The sequence below is a fragment of the Triticum urartu genome, unplaced genomic scaffold (assembly GCF_056163025.1).
Source record: "Triticum urartu cultivar PI428250 unplaced genomic scaffold, HENAU_Tu73 scaffold2, whole genome shotgun sequence".
In the NCBI taxonomy this organism is placed as follows: Eukaryota; Viridiplantae; Streptophyta; class Magnoliopsida; order Poales; family Poaceae; genus Triticum; species Triticum urartu.
The window spans coordinates 5,838,024-5,854,093 of record NW_028260368.1 but is presented as its reverse complement, the minus strand read 5'-3'; positions in this window follow the sequence as shown (position 1 = coordinate 5,854,093).

Sequence of the window (16,070 nt, the reverse complement as noted above, 5' to 3'; positions counted from 1 at the left end):
CGTTAATCTCTTCATGCTCGTTCCAAGTTCGAAGTACCTTTTGGCCAAAGAAAAACCCGCTTCCTGACACGATTGCCTCTTTATCTTTATATAGATAGATTCTATGGGGTTATTACTTAGTAAGTCTATTTTGTACAAGAGCCCCTCCTATCTGATAGAAAAGGGTCCCATGATCCCGAGCCGATCTTACCTTGGCTCGCAAACCCCAAGTTTGTCTATGAAGAGCTAATCTAATTGTATTTTTTTCTAGAATGGATTTCTTATGTGGAATACTAATGGATAGGGCTTCGTTGCTAAGTGCTACAAGATCTAGTGCACTGGAACTCGTGGTTATGGACCCGAATCCTTTAGTATGGAACATTGTCTTTTCCAAGTAAAAACCCCTAGTATATGAAAGAATGAAAAGGTGCTTTCGTTCTTGTGGAATAAGAAGCCCTCGTACCTTAATGAAAGGAAAATCGTAATTTTTCGTTAGGTATTTGACCAAATAGGATCGTCCAGTTCCTACAGAACCTATCACTAAAATACCCGATAGGGCTAAGCGGAACGAAAAGGGTTTTCCATGAGATGGTAAATGAAAACGATTAGTCCCACACGAGGTTTGGGAATAAGTGATTGTCTGATAATGAGCAAGGAATATACGTCTTTCTGCTAAAGAGGATCTATTAAACTCATAATTCATTAGATCCTTGTTATCAATGCCAACTAGGTATCATAAGTAAATGGATCCCGGTTGTTCAATCCTTTGATAACCAAGGTCATTCTTTGCTAAAGAGAAATGATCACTATGAGTCAGACTCAATAGAATTGGATCCATTCCAAATAGCGAGAATTAGGATTCTTGATCCCTCTCAATCTCTCTTTCAATTCGAGGATCCAGAGAGGTGTTTTCATAGTCATCTCCGAATATTTGCCATCTCGGAATATTTTCGATTTCATTTTTCTATGATATGTCTTTCTATATGAAAATTGGTTATTTACGATGTACGATGATCCCTGTTAAGCATCCATGGCTGAATGGTTAAAGCGCCCAACTCATAATTGGTAAATTTGCGGGTTCAATTCCTGCTGGATGCACACGAACGGGAACATTCCATAAGTCTATTGGAACTGGCTCTCTATCCATGGAATCTCATCCATCATCCATACATAACGAATTGGTATGGTATATTCATACCATAACATAAGAACAATAAGAACTCGAATTCTTATCGATACTGGAACTCAGAGCATAGGAGGGAAAGTCGATTTATGGATGGAATCAAATACGCAGTATTTACAGAAAAAAGTCTTCGTTTATTGGGAAAGAATCAATATACTTTTAATGTCGAATCGGGATTCACTAAGACAGAAATAAAGCATTGGGTCGAACTCTTCTTTGGTGTTAAGGTGGTAGCTGTGAATAGCCATCGACTACCTGGAAAAGGTAGAAGAATAGGACCTATTCTGGGCCATACAATGCATTACAGACGTATGATCATTACCCTTCAACCGGGTTATTCTATTCCACTTCTAGATAGAGAAAAAAACTAAAGGAGAATACTTAATAATACGGCGAAACATTTATACAAAACACCTATCCCGAGCACACGCAAGGGAACCGTAGACAGGCAAGTGAAATCCAATCCACGAAATAATTTGATCCATGGACGGCACCGTTGTGGTAAAGGTCGTAATTCCAGAGGAATCATTACCGCAAGGCATAGAGGGGGAGGTCATAAGCGCCTATACCGTAAAATAGATTTTCGACGGAATCAAAAAGACATATCTGGTAGAATCGTAACCATAGAATACGACCCTAATCGAAATGCATACATTTGTCTCATACACTATGGGGATGGTGAGAAGAGATATATTTTACATCCCAGAGGGGCTATAATTGGAGATACTATTGTTTCTGGTACAAAAGTTCCTATATCAATGGGAAATGCCCTACCTTTGAGTGCGGTTTGAACTATTGATTTACGTAATTGGAAGTAACCAATTAGGTTTACGACGAAACCTAGAAATCGATCACTGATCCAATTTGACTACCTCTACGGGATAGACCTCAACAGAAAACTGTTGAGTAACGGCAGCAAGTGATTGAGTTCAGTAGTTCCTCATAGAAAATTATTGGCTCTAGAGATATGGTAATATGGAGAAGACAAAATTGTTTGAAGCACGCACAGAACCGGAAGCGCCCCTTGTTTCAAAGAGAGGAGGACGGGTTATTCACATTTAATTTGATGGTCAGAGGCAAATTGAAAGCTAAGCAGTGGTAATTAAGACCCCCGGGGGAAAATAGGGATGTCTCCTACGTTACCCATAATATGTGGAAGTATCGACGTAATTTCATAGAGTCATTCGATCTGAATGCTACATGAAGAACATAAGCCAGATGACGGAACGCAGAGACCTAGGATGTAGAAGATCATAACATGAGCGATTCGGCAGATTTGGATTCCTTTCCTATATATCCACTCATGTGGTACTTCATCATATGATTCATATAAGATCCATCTGTCTAGAGATCGTCATATACATCTAGAAAGCCGTATGCTTTGGAAGAAGCTTGTACAGTTTGGGAAGGGGTTTTTTGAGAGAAAAGAAGAATCTACTTCAACCGATATGCCCTTAGGCACGGCCATGCATAACATAGAAATCACACGTGGAAGGGGTGGGCAATTAGCTAGAGCAGCAGGTGCTGTAGCGAAACTCATTGCAAAAGAGGGTAAATCGGCCACTTTAAGATTACCATCTGGGGAGGTCCGTTTAGTATCCCAAAACTGCTTAGCAACAGTCGGACAAGTGGGTAATGTTGGGGTGAACCAAAAAAGTTTGGGTAGAGCCGGATCTAAGTGTTGGCTAGGTAAACGCCCCGTAGTAAGAGGGGTAGTTATGAACCCTGTGGACCACCCCCATGGGGGCGGTGAAGGGAAAGCTCCCATTGGTAGAAAAAAACCCACAACCCCTTGGGGTTATCCTGCGCTTGGAAGAAGAACTAGGAAAAGGAAAAAATATAGCGATAGTTTTATTCTTCGTCGCCGTAAGTAAATACGTAACTAGGAATATGGAAAATTGCATTTTTGGAATTTGCAATAATGCGATGGGCGAACGACGGGAATTGAACCCGCGCATGGTGGATTCACAATCCACTGCCTTGATCCACTTGGCTACATCCGCCCCTTATCCAGCTAAAGGATTTTTTTCTTTTTTCCATTGATCATTATTCTATTTATTCTGACCTCCGTACTTCGATCGAGATATTGGACATAGAATGCCACTCTTTAAAAAGGAAAAAAGGAGTAATCAGCTGTGACACGAAAAAAAACGAATCCTTTTGTAGCTCATCATTTATTGGCAAAGATAGAAAAGGTCAATATGAAGGAGGAGAAAGAAACAATAGTAACGTGGTCCCGGGCATCTAGCATTCTACCCACAATGGTTGGCCATACAATCGCGATTCATAATGGAAAGGAACATATACCTATTTACATAACAAATCCTATGGTAGGTCGCAAATTGGGGGAATTCGTGCCTACTCGGCATTTCACGAGTTATGAAAATGCAAGAAAGGATACTAAATCTCGTCGTTAACTGAATTCTGAATAGAAAGATTAAGAAGAAAAAAAGATTCAAAATAAAGTAAAGGTAGGCGGGGAATAACCTTATTTATGACAAGTTTCAAACTAGTAAAGTATATCCCTAGGATAAAGAAGAAGAAAAGTGGGCTAAGGAAACTCGCAAGGAAAGTTCCAACCGATCGTCTACTTAAGTTCGAGAGAGTTTTCAAAGCACAAAAACGTATCCCTATGTCTGTTTTCAAAGCACAAAGAGTTCTTGACGAGATTCGCTGGCGTTACTACGAGGAAACTGTTATGATACTGAACCTCATGCCCTATCGAGCATCTTATCCCATCTTAAAGTTGGTTTATTCGGCAGCCGCAAATGCTACTCATTATAGGGATTTCGACAAAGCGAATTTATTTATTACTAAAGCCGAAGTCAGTAGGAGTACTATTATGAAGAAATTCAGACCTCGAGCTCGAGGACGTAGTTTCCCCATAAAAAAAAGCATGTGTCATATAACAATTGTACTAAATATAGTAAAGAAATCTAAATAACCTTTAGATCCATCTAAGATTTCGATTCCCAGTAAAAAAAATATAGAATAGAAAAATATGGGACAAAAAATAAATCCACTCGGTTTCAGACTTGGTACAACCCAAAAACACCATTCCTTTTGGTTCGCACAACCAAAAAATTATTCTGAAGGTCTACAGGAAGATAAAAAAATAAGGGATTGTATCAAGAACTATATACAAAAGAATAGGAAAAAGGGCTCGAATAGAAAAATAGAATCAGACTCAAGTTCCGAAGTAATTACACATAATAGAAAAATGGACTCAGGTTCAAGTTCCGAAGTAATTACACATATAGAAATCCAAAAAGAAATCGATACGATCCACGTCATAATCCATATTGGATTCCCAAATTTATTAAAGAAAAAAGGAGCAATCGAAGAATTAGAGAAAGATCTACAAAAGGAAATTAACTCTGTAAACCAGAGATTTAATATTTCTATCGAAAAAGTTAAAGAACCTTATAGACAGCCTAACATTCTTGCAGAATATATAGCTTTCCAATTAAAAAATAGAGTTTCATTCCGAAAGGCAATGAAAAAAGCCATTGAATTAACTAAAAAAGCAGATATAAGGGGAGTAAAAGTAAAAATTGCGGGTCGTCTCGGAGGAAAAGAAATTGCACGCGCCGAATCTATTAAAAAGGGTAGACTTCCCCTCCAAACAATTCGCGCTAAAATTGATTATTGCTGCTATCCAATTCGGACTATCTATGGAGTATTAGGTGTAAAAATTTGGATATTCGTAGACGAAGAATAAGTAATCTTGTCTTCGGATTCTGTCCATTGATAGAATAAAAAATGACAAGAGACTTTTTTCCTGAAATCCCTGCAAAAGAAGAAATTATACCTCTTTCTATAAGATTTAATGAAAATTGATAAATCATTTAATATAATTGCTATGCTTAGTGTGTGACTCGTTATTTTTTTCTTTTTTTTAAGAAAAAAACTTAGTAATTATAGAAAATTAACTAATAACCAACCTATTGCTTCGTATTGTCGAGATCCTAACTAAGAAACAGTCACTATATGAATAAATACCTCTATCATAACATAAATGAGTAGATGTGTCATATAGTTGTAGCAACTGCAATTTTTTCTCTAAAAAAGAAAAGGGATTCTAGGTTGTGAAGCAAAACTAAAGGGATGTGGATAAAGGGAGGGATGATAGAAAGAAGGAAGAGGAAATAAATAAGATATAGGATTCCACTATGTATGGTCTATGAATTACATCATAAAAGGCAATGTGATAAAGCATCAATATAATAAAAATAATAGAGAATTAAAAATTGTAACTTGAAACAAGAACTACAAATTTAAAGCAATAATAAAGAGCCGCCCGGGTTAATAAAACTGAGAAAATTAACTCGGAAAGAAATTTTTTGGAAGCTCCGTTGCGGGATTCAGACCTAACCATTCAAGGAGAAGCAGTGGGAACGACAGAACCTATGATTCCATAGGATTTTATTGAAAAGAATCCTAACACTTCATTGGGTGGGATGGCGGAACAAACCAAAAAAATTGTCTTATTTGGTAAGTTTATAAATTAACAAATAAGACAGGAAAGAGTAAATATTCGCCCGCGAAATTCTTATTGAATTAGAATACTTTACCGCGATTCAATAAGAGTAAAAATAAGGATTTTTTTAAGAAGGATTACATTATCTATAAATATAGAATTTAGATAAATATACACACACATCTGGATATATTCTAGATCTTCTTTTTTGACTATATATTATATTTTTCTGTTTTAACAAATTCAATATAAAAAAAACCGAACTTTTTCTATTATCTATTAATGTGTATCTATCCGTACCGTAATATTTTGGAATATTATGAATTAGAGAAATTTACATGCTTTCTGATTCCATTCGCGAGGAGCTGGATGAGAAGAAACTCTCATGTCCAGTTTTGCAGTAGAGATGGAACTAAGAAAGAGAACCATCGACTATAACCCCAAAAGAACCAGATTTCGCAAACAACATAGAGGAAGAATGAAAGGAAAATCCTGCCGAGGCAATCGTATTTGTTTTGGTAGATATGCTCTTCAAGCACTTGAACCCGCTTGGATCACGGCGAGACAGATAGAAGCAGGACGAAGAGCAATAACACGATATGCACGTCGTGGTGGAAAAATATGGGTACGTATATTTCCCGACAAACCGGTTACACTAAGACCCACGGAAACACGTATGGGCTCGGGAAAGGGGTCCCCCGAATATTGGGTATCCGTTGTTAAACCTGGTCGTATACTTTATGAAATGGGGGGAGTATCTGAAACTGTAGCTAGAGCAGCTATCTCCATAGCTGCCAGTAAAATGCCCATACGAAGTCAATTTATTCGATTAGAGATATAGAACCCTAAAAGGGGTATGGAAGATAAAAAAAAATGCTCGGTTTTTCTTTCTGGAAAGACAATATTTCTTTCATCCTTTTGCATTGAAATAACAAATTGAAATCAAAATAATATGATTCAACCTCAGACCCTTTTAAATGTAGCAGATAATAGTGGAGCTCGAAAATTGATGTGTATTCGAGTCATAGGAGCTGCTGGTAATCAGCGATATGCTCGTATTGGTGATGTTATTGTTGCTGTAATCAAAGACGCATTGCCCCAAATGCCTCTAGAAAGATCCGAAGTAATTCGAGCTGTAATTGTACGTACATGTAAAGAGTTCAAATGCGAAGACGGTATAATAATCCGCTATGATGACAATGCTGCGGTTATAATTGATCAAAAAGGCAATCCAAAAGGAACTCGAGTTTTTGGCGCGATTGCCGAGGAATTGAGAGAATTGAATTTTACCAAAATAGTTTCATTAGCTCCTGAAGTATTATAAATACTAGTAGGCGAAATTGAGACCAAAGAATTAATTTAGTAGATTGTGTTTTACGTATATGTTTTAAAATCCAAAATGAAAAAAAAAAAAAGAAAACATGTTGATTATAGAAAAATTAGGAGGAACCTAGAATTAGAGTCTTATGGGCAAGGACACTATTGCTGATTTACTAACCTCTATAAGAAATGCGGACATGAATAAAAAAGGAACAGTTCGAGTAGTATCTACAAATATTACCGAAAACATTGTTAAAATACTTCTACGAGAGGGTTTTATTGAAAGTGTTCGGAAACATCAGGAACGTAACAGATATTTCTTGGTTTCAACTTTGCGACATCAAAAGAGAAAGACTATAAAAGGAATATATAGAACAAGAACCTTTTTAAAGCGTATCAGCCGACCCGGCTTACGAATTTATACCAACTATCAAGGAATTCCTAAAGTTTTGGGTGGAATGGGAATTGCTATTCTTTCTACTTCTCGAGGAATAATGACAGATCGAGAAGCTCGACTAAACAGAATTGGGGGAGAAGTCTTATGTTATATATGGTAATCGCCCCGCCTATAGTGCTCGAATTCTATCTCGCCCTTCCTATTTTTAAAATAAAAATAGAAAAATAGGAGAAAAAAAATATGACAGAAAAAAAAAATAGGAGAGAAAAAAAAAACCCGAGAGAAGCAAAAGTAACTTTCGAAGGTTTAGTTACGGAAGCCCTACCCAATGGAATGTTCCGCGTTCGGCTAGAGAATGACACCATCATCCTAGGCTATATTTCAGGAAAGATACGGTCTAGTTCTATACGAATACTGATGGGGGATAGGGTCAAAATTGAAGTAAGTCGTTATGATTCAAGCAAGGGACGTATAATTTATAGACTTCCCCATAAGGATTCGAAGCGTATCGAAGACTCGAAGGATAGCGAAGATTTGAAGGATAGCGAAGATTTGAAGGATACCAAAGATTCAAAGGATTAGGTTTTTCTTTTTTTTTCTAGGGTAATAAATTCTAAGTTCTAAAATTCAAGCGAAGAGACTTATTTTTTCCAAAAGATTAGATTCATAGTTTAAAAAAGGATACGGAAATATGAAAATAAGAGCTTCCGTTCGTAAAATTTGTACAAAATGTCGACTGATTCGTAGGCGTGGACGAATTAGAGTCATTTGCTCTAATCCGAAGCATAAACAAAGACAGGGGTAATCTTTCGAAAAAGAACTTTACTTTCTAAAAAGTAAAAAAAAGTACCCGCGGAAATGTTCCAATTCCAAATAAAATAATTTCATTTAAAATAATTAAAGTAAAGGGTTTATTTTACCCTGAAACGGATATCTTTGTATCTTTTTTTCTTTTTTTTATTTCTAACTCATATTTATGAGATAATAAAATATGGCAAAAGCTATACCAAAAATTGGTTCACGTAAGAAAGTGCGTATTGGTTTACGTAGGAATGCACGTTTTAGTTTACGGAAGAGTGCACGTAGAATAACAAAAGGGGTTATTCATGTTCAAGCTAGTTTCAACAATACCATTATAACTGTTACAGACCCACAAGGTCGGGTGGTTTTTTGGTCCTCGGCCGGTACTTGTGGATTCAAAAGCTCAAGAAAAGCATCACCCTATGCTGGTCAAAGAACAGCAGTAGATGCTATTCGTACAGTAGGTTTGCAACGAGCAGAAGTTATGGTAAAGGGCGCTGGTAGTGGAAGAGATGCCGCATTACGAGCCATTGCTAAAAGTGGTGTGCGATTAAGTTGTATACGCGATGTAACACCTATGCCGCATAATGGATGTCGACCGCCTAAAAAAAGACGTCTGTAAAAGAATTAACCCGCTTTCAACTTTCATTTCAAGAGAAATAAACGATTCAATGATAAAATAATAATACTAGTCTATTATGGTTCGAGAGGAGGTAGCAGGATCCACTCAAACACTACAGTGGAAGTGTGTTGAATCAAGAGTAGATAGTAAGCGCCTTTATTATGGTCGTTTCATTCTGTCCCCGCTTAGAAAAGGTCAAGCGGACACCGTCGGTATTGCCTTGCGAAGAGCTTTACTTGGAGAAATAGAAGGAACATGTATCACACGTGCAAAATTTGGGAGCGTGCCGCACGAGTATTCTACAATAGCAGGTATTGAAGAATCCGTACAAGAAATTTTACTAAATTTGAAAGAAATTGTATTGAGAAGTAATCTCTATGGAGTTAGAGACGCATCCATTTGCGTCAAAGGTCCTAGATACATAACTGCTCAAGATATCATCTTACCGCCTTCCGTAGAAATCGTTGATACGGCACAACCTATAGCTAACTTGACAGAGCCCATTGATTTCTGTATTGATTTACAGATCAAGAGAGATCGTGGATATCAGACAGAACTCAGAAAGAACTATCAAGATGGAAGTTATCCTATAGATGCTGTATCCATGTGCCTGTTCGAAATGTGAATTATAGTATTTTTTCTTGTGGGAATGGAAATGAAAAACACGAGATACTTTTTCTAGAAATATGGACTAATGGAAGTTTAACCCCTAAGGAAGCACTTTATGAGGCTTCTCGTAATTTGATTGATTTATTTCTTCCTTTTCTACACGCGGAGGAAGAGGGCGCTAGTTTCGAAGAAAATAAAAACAGGTTTACTCCACCCCTTTTTACTTTTCAAAAAAGATTAACTAATCTAAAGAAAAACAAAAAAGGAATTCCATTGAATTGTATTTTTATTGATCAATTAGAATTGACTTCTAGAACGTATAATTGTCTAAAAAGGGCCAATATACATACACTATTGGACCTTTTGAGTAAGACTGAAGAAGATCTTCTGAGAATTGACAGTTTTCGTATGGAAGATAGAAAACATATATGGGACACTCTAGAGAAGCATCTCCCAATTGATTTACTTAAGAATAAACTCTCGTTTTAAATCCATTGCAATTTTTTTTCTTCTTCTTTTTCGAGTTAGAATAAAAAGAAAACAATTTAGCATCTTTGGTACAATCTATATTTTCGCGAAATGGATCATAATAAAATGGATTTTAGGTATCTAGGGAAGATTCACTTGGAAGTAACTATTTCCTAGATACCTATGGTACTTCACGGTTGAATGAATCAAAAAATATCTAAAAAAGACCTAAAGTTAATGATTTATCAATGGGTAATGTTGCTCCAATACCTAACCAAAGAGCTACTACAGTACCGATTAAAAAAACGGTCGTAGCTACTGGGCGGCGAAATGGATTTTGGAATTTATTGACATTCTCTAGAAAAGGTACTGTCAATAAGCCTGTTGGCACAGAAACCATTAAAAGAACGCCCAATAACTTATTGGGTACCGTACGGAGTATTTGAAACACGGGAAAGAAGTACCACTCGGGTAATATTTCCAGAGGAGTTGCAAACGGATCTGCCGGTTCACCAATCATTGATGGCTCGAGAACCGCTAAACCTACATTACATGCAATAGTACCTAGAATTACTACTGGAAAAATATATAAAAGATCGTTGGGCCATGCGGGTTCCCCGTAATAATTATGTCCCATCCCTTTAGCTAATTTAGCTCTTAATACAGGATCATTTAAGTCTGGTTTCTTTGTTATTGGGATAGGTGAACTCTAGGATCCATCCCCCAAAGGAACCGGACATGAGAATTTATCATCATCCGGCTCGAGCAAGAGTGAAAGAAATAAGACCGCGGAAGATCCTTAATAGAATTAAGGTTTATAATGACTCAATGACTCTAGGCAAGAAAAGCTTTATCAGATTCTCTTTTCCGAAGTTGCACCTACAACTACTCATTGAAAATAATCCTATTCTTATGGGTAAATGCTCAATATCCAAGTGGGCTTACAAATTTGATCATGATCAATTGCTTTGTGGATTGTCTCATGTCTCTTGATTAGTTGGTATTTATCCCCTCAATATCGCAAGTTTCTTACCTCCAAACAAAATATTTACTTGTTACTAATAAAAAATCAAAAAGTTTAGCCTACATTCTTCCTTAGATCCCTTCTTTTACTCCGATAGTATTGCGGATCACAATCGATGCAAAGAAAATGAATGCATTTCCATACTATAATAAAAAGGTAAGTGTAATAAATAGAGAACTGGATCATGTCACATGACTTATTCCATTTCTACTCTATGGGATCTTACGGAGCCTGTTCATGGATGACATGGTTGCGGTATGATCATAGAAGATATTCTCCTCAAGTGAACCAGCCTATCCTTCCTAGGTAGGGGACTTACATGTTGATTGGATGCGGAGACACCTTTGGTTGTGAATTCTAATGTGGCAGATCCAATTCTTTATCTGCATGGCCAAATCAATAATTCAAGTCACACACTCCCATAATCCGCCTTTTTTCTTTCGTAAAATTAACTTCAACTATTTGTATTGTATAAAAATACTTTGGAGTTGAAGAGAAGTATCCAAATGACATGTGTTATTTTACAATAACCCATGCTTGTAGCAATGAAATACCAAAACCTACCCGATATGATATATGATAATTATAATTCTCTATGATATGCCTTCCCTATAAAGGACCCGAAATACCTTGCTTACGTATCATTGGAAAGTGCATTAACATAAATACGGCAGTAAGCAGAGGCAGTACAAAGGTATGTAAACTATAAAAACGAGTCAAAGTGGATTGGCCCACACTAGCACTTCCGCGTAATAACTCCACTAAAGGCGATCCTATTACCGGAATGGCGTCAGGTACACCTGTCACAATTTTGACTGCCCAATAGCCAATTTGATCCCAAGGCAAAGAATAACCAGTTACACCAAATGATGCAGTCAAAACAGCCAAAACCACACCTGTGACCCAAGTTAATTCGCGGGGTTTTTTAAATCCCCCTGTGAGATACACACGAAATACATGCAGGATCATCATTAAAACCATCATACTTGCTGACCATCGATGAACTGATCGGATTAACCAACCAAAGTTGGCCTCGGTCATTATGTATTGAACCGAGGAAAAAGCCTCTGTAACGGTTGGTCGGTAGTAAAAAGTCATAGCAAAACCGGTAGCGACTTGTACTAGAAAACAAGTAAGTGTAATTCCCCCTAAACAATAAAATATGTTGACATGGGGAGGAACATATTTACTAGTTATATCATCTGCAATTGCCTGAATCTCAAGACGTTCCTCAAACCAATCATATACTTTATTGAGATAGGTAACTAACCCGAGTCCCCCTCTAAGAGCCGTATATGAAAATTTCATCTCGTACGGCTCAAGCAGAAACACAAAAATTTTCAACGAATATTAGAAAAAAGGTTCAAAACTTCATCAGCCACTGAATTGGGTCGATTTGCCTTGAAGATATCAAATAAGAAAAATCCGGAATATCTTCTTTGTGATGATAATGCCAAAAAATCTCAAGTTGGCGCGTCTTTCTTTCTTCCTTTCCCTTATGTTGGTCATTAGAGGCTTCTTGACTTTTCTCTTCCCTATAAAGGATTTGTTTTTTTATGCGTAATATAGAAATTATCTTGTTGAGATCCTATGAATCAGTTCAATTAAAACCTTAGATTCATACTAGAGCCACGATGATTTAGTCTCAAGCTAAACAAAAGGCAAGGGTTCTTCGAATAAGAACCGCTTGATAATCATTTATTGAATCAGTGTAATGACTCGACAAAATCGAGAGAAAAAAAGTTGTCTTTTGGGCAAACAAAATTGGAAGGAAGAAAATTTCTTTTTTATTTTTATTTAAGAACTACTTGAATTTTTCAGTCTGGTTGCGAGGTCTTAATAGTGAGTATGAATCATAGTTCCATTTTTTTTTGATCCACTCTATCTATTTCGTGTTCCAGATACTAGAATAAATAATATCTGACGAATTAGAATCATCTTGATAGAGATAACAGGCCCTTTCTATGTATTATCAATAGGATCAATTCTAACAAGTCACACACTCATATTCCAGAGATACCGAAACAAAAAAATTCCGCGGTCGAACTACCATAATATCTAGAAATGTAGATCTTAAACTAGAAAGGCTTTTTTGGATGGAAAAACTCTGACTTCCTAGTTTTAGTTAGTAGAAACCTAATTGGTTAAAATTCCGTCCAGTAAAACGGAAGAATTATAAATTTCTAAAATGATAGATAGGAATATAGCGAATAAAGCCATTGCGATCCCCATAAAAGGAGTAGTCCCCCAACCCGGGGCGACTTTCCCATATTCCGAATTCAAGGGTTTCAGTAAACTACCTGCACCAGTTCGTTTTGGCCTAGGTTTAGAACTATCTTCAACGGTTTGTGTAGCCATAAATTCTATTTAATCATTGGTGTTGACTTTGTATACTATTCCGTTGTAGTTGTAAATACACGATCTTTTCGTAGATCCATTGTAATCTTGAAATTCTATAAAAATGGAAACAGCAACTTTAGTCGCCATCTCCATATCTGGTTTACTTGTAAGCTTTACTGGGTATGCCTTATATACCGCGTTTGGGCAACCCTCTCAACAATTAAGAGATCCATTCGAAGAACACGGAGACTAATTTAAGTAAGAAGTCTCCCAGATAGGGGGACTTCTTACTTAAATGAAATTATTTTATTCTTTTAGTTGGAGTTGGTGGAACCTTAGGTGGTTCTCGGAAGAAGATAGCGAAAAAAATTATCCCTAAAGTCGAAACTAAAAGGAACGTATAAACCAATGCTTCCATAGATTCGATCCTGGTTTATTTACAATTATAACTTCCACACCTATTCATTTGTCATTTGGGATAATTTCCCATATAAAGAAAGAAAAAGAGTCAAAGAAAGGATGGGAGATGTTTCCCATGTCAAATCAAAAAAGAGAGGTGAAAGATACTATAACAATGTGTATCAAACTGCCTGTTTCCTTGTAGTTGGATCTCCCACTTTTTGGAATGTTCCAAATTCCACTTGAGCATCCAAATCTGGATCAATACCAGCAAAAACATCTCGGAACAATGTTCTAGCGCCATGCCAAATGTGTCCGAAAAAGAAGAGCAAAGCAAAGGTAGCATGACCAAAAGTGAACCAACCCCTTGGACTGCTGCGAAAAACACCATCAGATTTCAAAGTAGCCCGGTCTAATTCAAAAATTTCCCCTAATTGAGAACGCCTCGCATATTTTTTTACAGTAGCAGGATCAGAATAACTTACTCCATTAAGTTCGCCACCATAGAACTCCACCGTTACACCTACTTGTTCAACACTATATTTGGATTCTGCTCTTCTAAAAGGAACGTCTGCTCTAACAATTCCCTCCTCATCTACCAAAACAACCGGAAATGTTTCAAAAAAAGTAGGCATACGGCGTACAAAAAGCTCACGTCCTTCTTTATCTCTAAAGACGGGATGTCCTAACCATCCAACAGCTATTCCATCCCCATTGTCCATTGAGCCTGCTCTGAATAATCCCCCTTTTGCCGGATTATTACCAATATAATCATAAAAGGCTAATTTTTCGGGAATTTTAGACCAAGCTTCTGATAAACTAAGATTTTCGGCTAAACCATTGCTAACTCTTCGATATATTTCTTGCTGAAAGTATCCCTGATCCCACTGATAACGAGTAGGCCCAAATAATTCGATTGGGGTCGTTGCTGACCCATACCACATAGTTCCAGCAACTACGAAAGCTGCAAAAAAAACAGCAGCGATACTACTGGAAAGTACAGTTTCAATATTGCCCATACGTAATCCTTTATATAGACGTTGAGGCGGACGGACACTAAGATGGAATAAGCCCGCTAATATACCCAATGTACCCGCAGCAATATGATGAGAAGCTATTCCCCCCGGAACAAAAGGATCAAAACCTTCTGCACCCCACGCTGGATTTACAGCTTGTACTTTTCCAGTTAGTCCATAAGGATCGGATACCCATATCCCAGGACCATACAAACCCGTTACATGAAATGCCCCAAAGCCAAAGCAAGCCACCCCTGCAAGAAATAAATGAATTCCAAAGATCTTGGGCAAATCCAAAGAGGGTTTTCCCGTCCGCTCATCAGAGAATATTTCTAGGTCCCAATATACCCAATGCCAGATCGCTGCCAAGAAACACAAGCCAGAAAACACAATATGCGTACCTGCCACACCTTCATAACTCCAAATACCCGGATTTGTTACAGTTCCTCCTGAAATACTCCAACCACCCCACGAATCCGTTATTCCTAAACGAGTCATGAAGGGAATTACGAACATACCTTGTCTCCACATTGGATCCAGAACAGGATCAGAGGGATCAAAAACTGCTAATTCGTATAAAGCCATTGAGCCAGCCCAACCAGAAACTAGAGCTGTGTGCATTATATGCACCGCAAGCAATCGACCCGGATCATTCAATACGACAGTATGAACACGATACCAAGGCAAACCCATGGAAATACCCCTTTAGCAAAGAAAAATAGACACGATGTCGCTTTATTTTATCGCATTGAAAAAGACTATCCATATCCTATGTACCTAACCCTTCTAGGGGATTCTGTGTCAGAAAGCGCGAATATTTATTTCATTCCATTAAAAATAAGAAGCCAATTCTGTTCATAAGAAGAAAGAGAAGCAGATCTATTCTATACTCGATAAGTGCCAATATGCAATGGGTAACTTGGCCAATTTGGAAAAAACGAAGAATAGATCGCTACCCCTCTTTGTTTAGCATTCAAATCACCCATTCCCTTTTCTTTATTCAATCTGTCTTACATTCCTTATATGTATAACCTTTCAATCTACGTATTAATAGAATCTATAATATTCATATAGAATAAGAATAAAAATTAAGACAATAAACTGCGGATTCTTTCTTTCTGTTCCATTCTTACGTTTCCATATTAAAGTGTGGTTTTCTTACTTAAATTTAATAATATTAATCTAATATGCCCATTGGTGTTCCAAAAGTACCTTACCGGATTCCTGGAGATGAAGAAGCGACTTGGGTTGACTTATACAATGTTATGTATCGAGAAAGGACACTTTTTTTAGGTCAAGAGATTCGTTGCGAGATCACGAATCATATTACAGGTCTCATGGTATATCTGAGTATAGAAGATGGAATTAGTGATATTTTTTTGTTTATAAACTCCCCAGGCGGGTGGCTAATCTCAGGAATGGCTATTTTTGA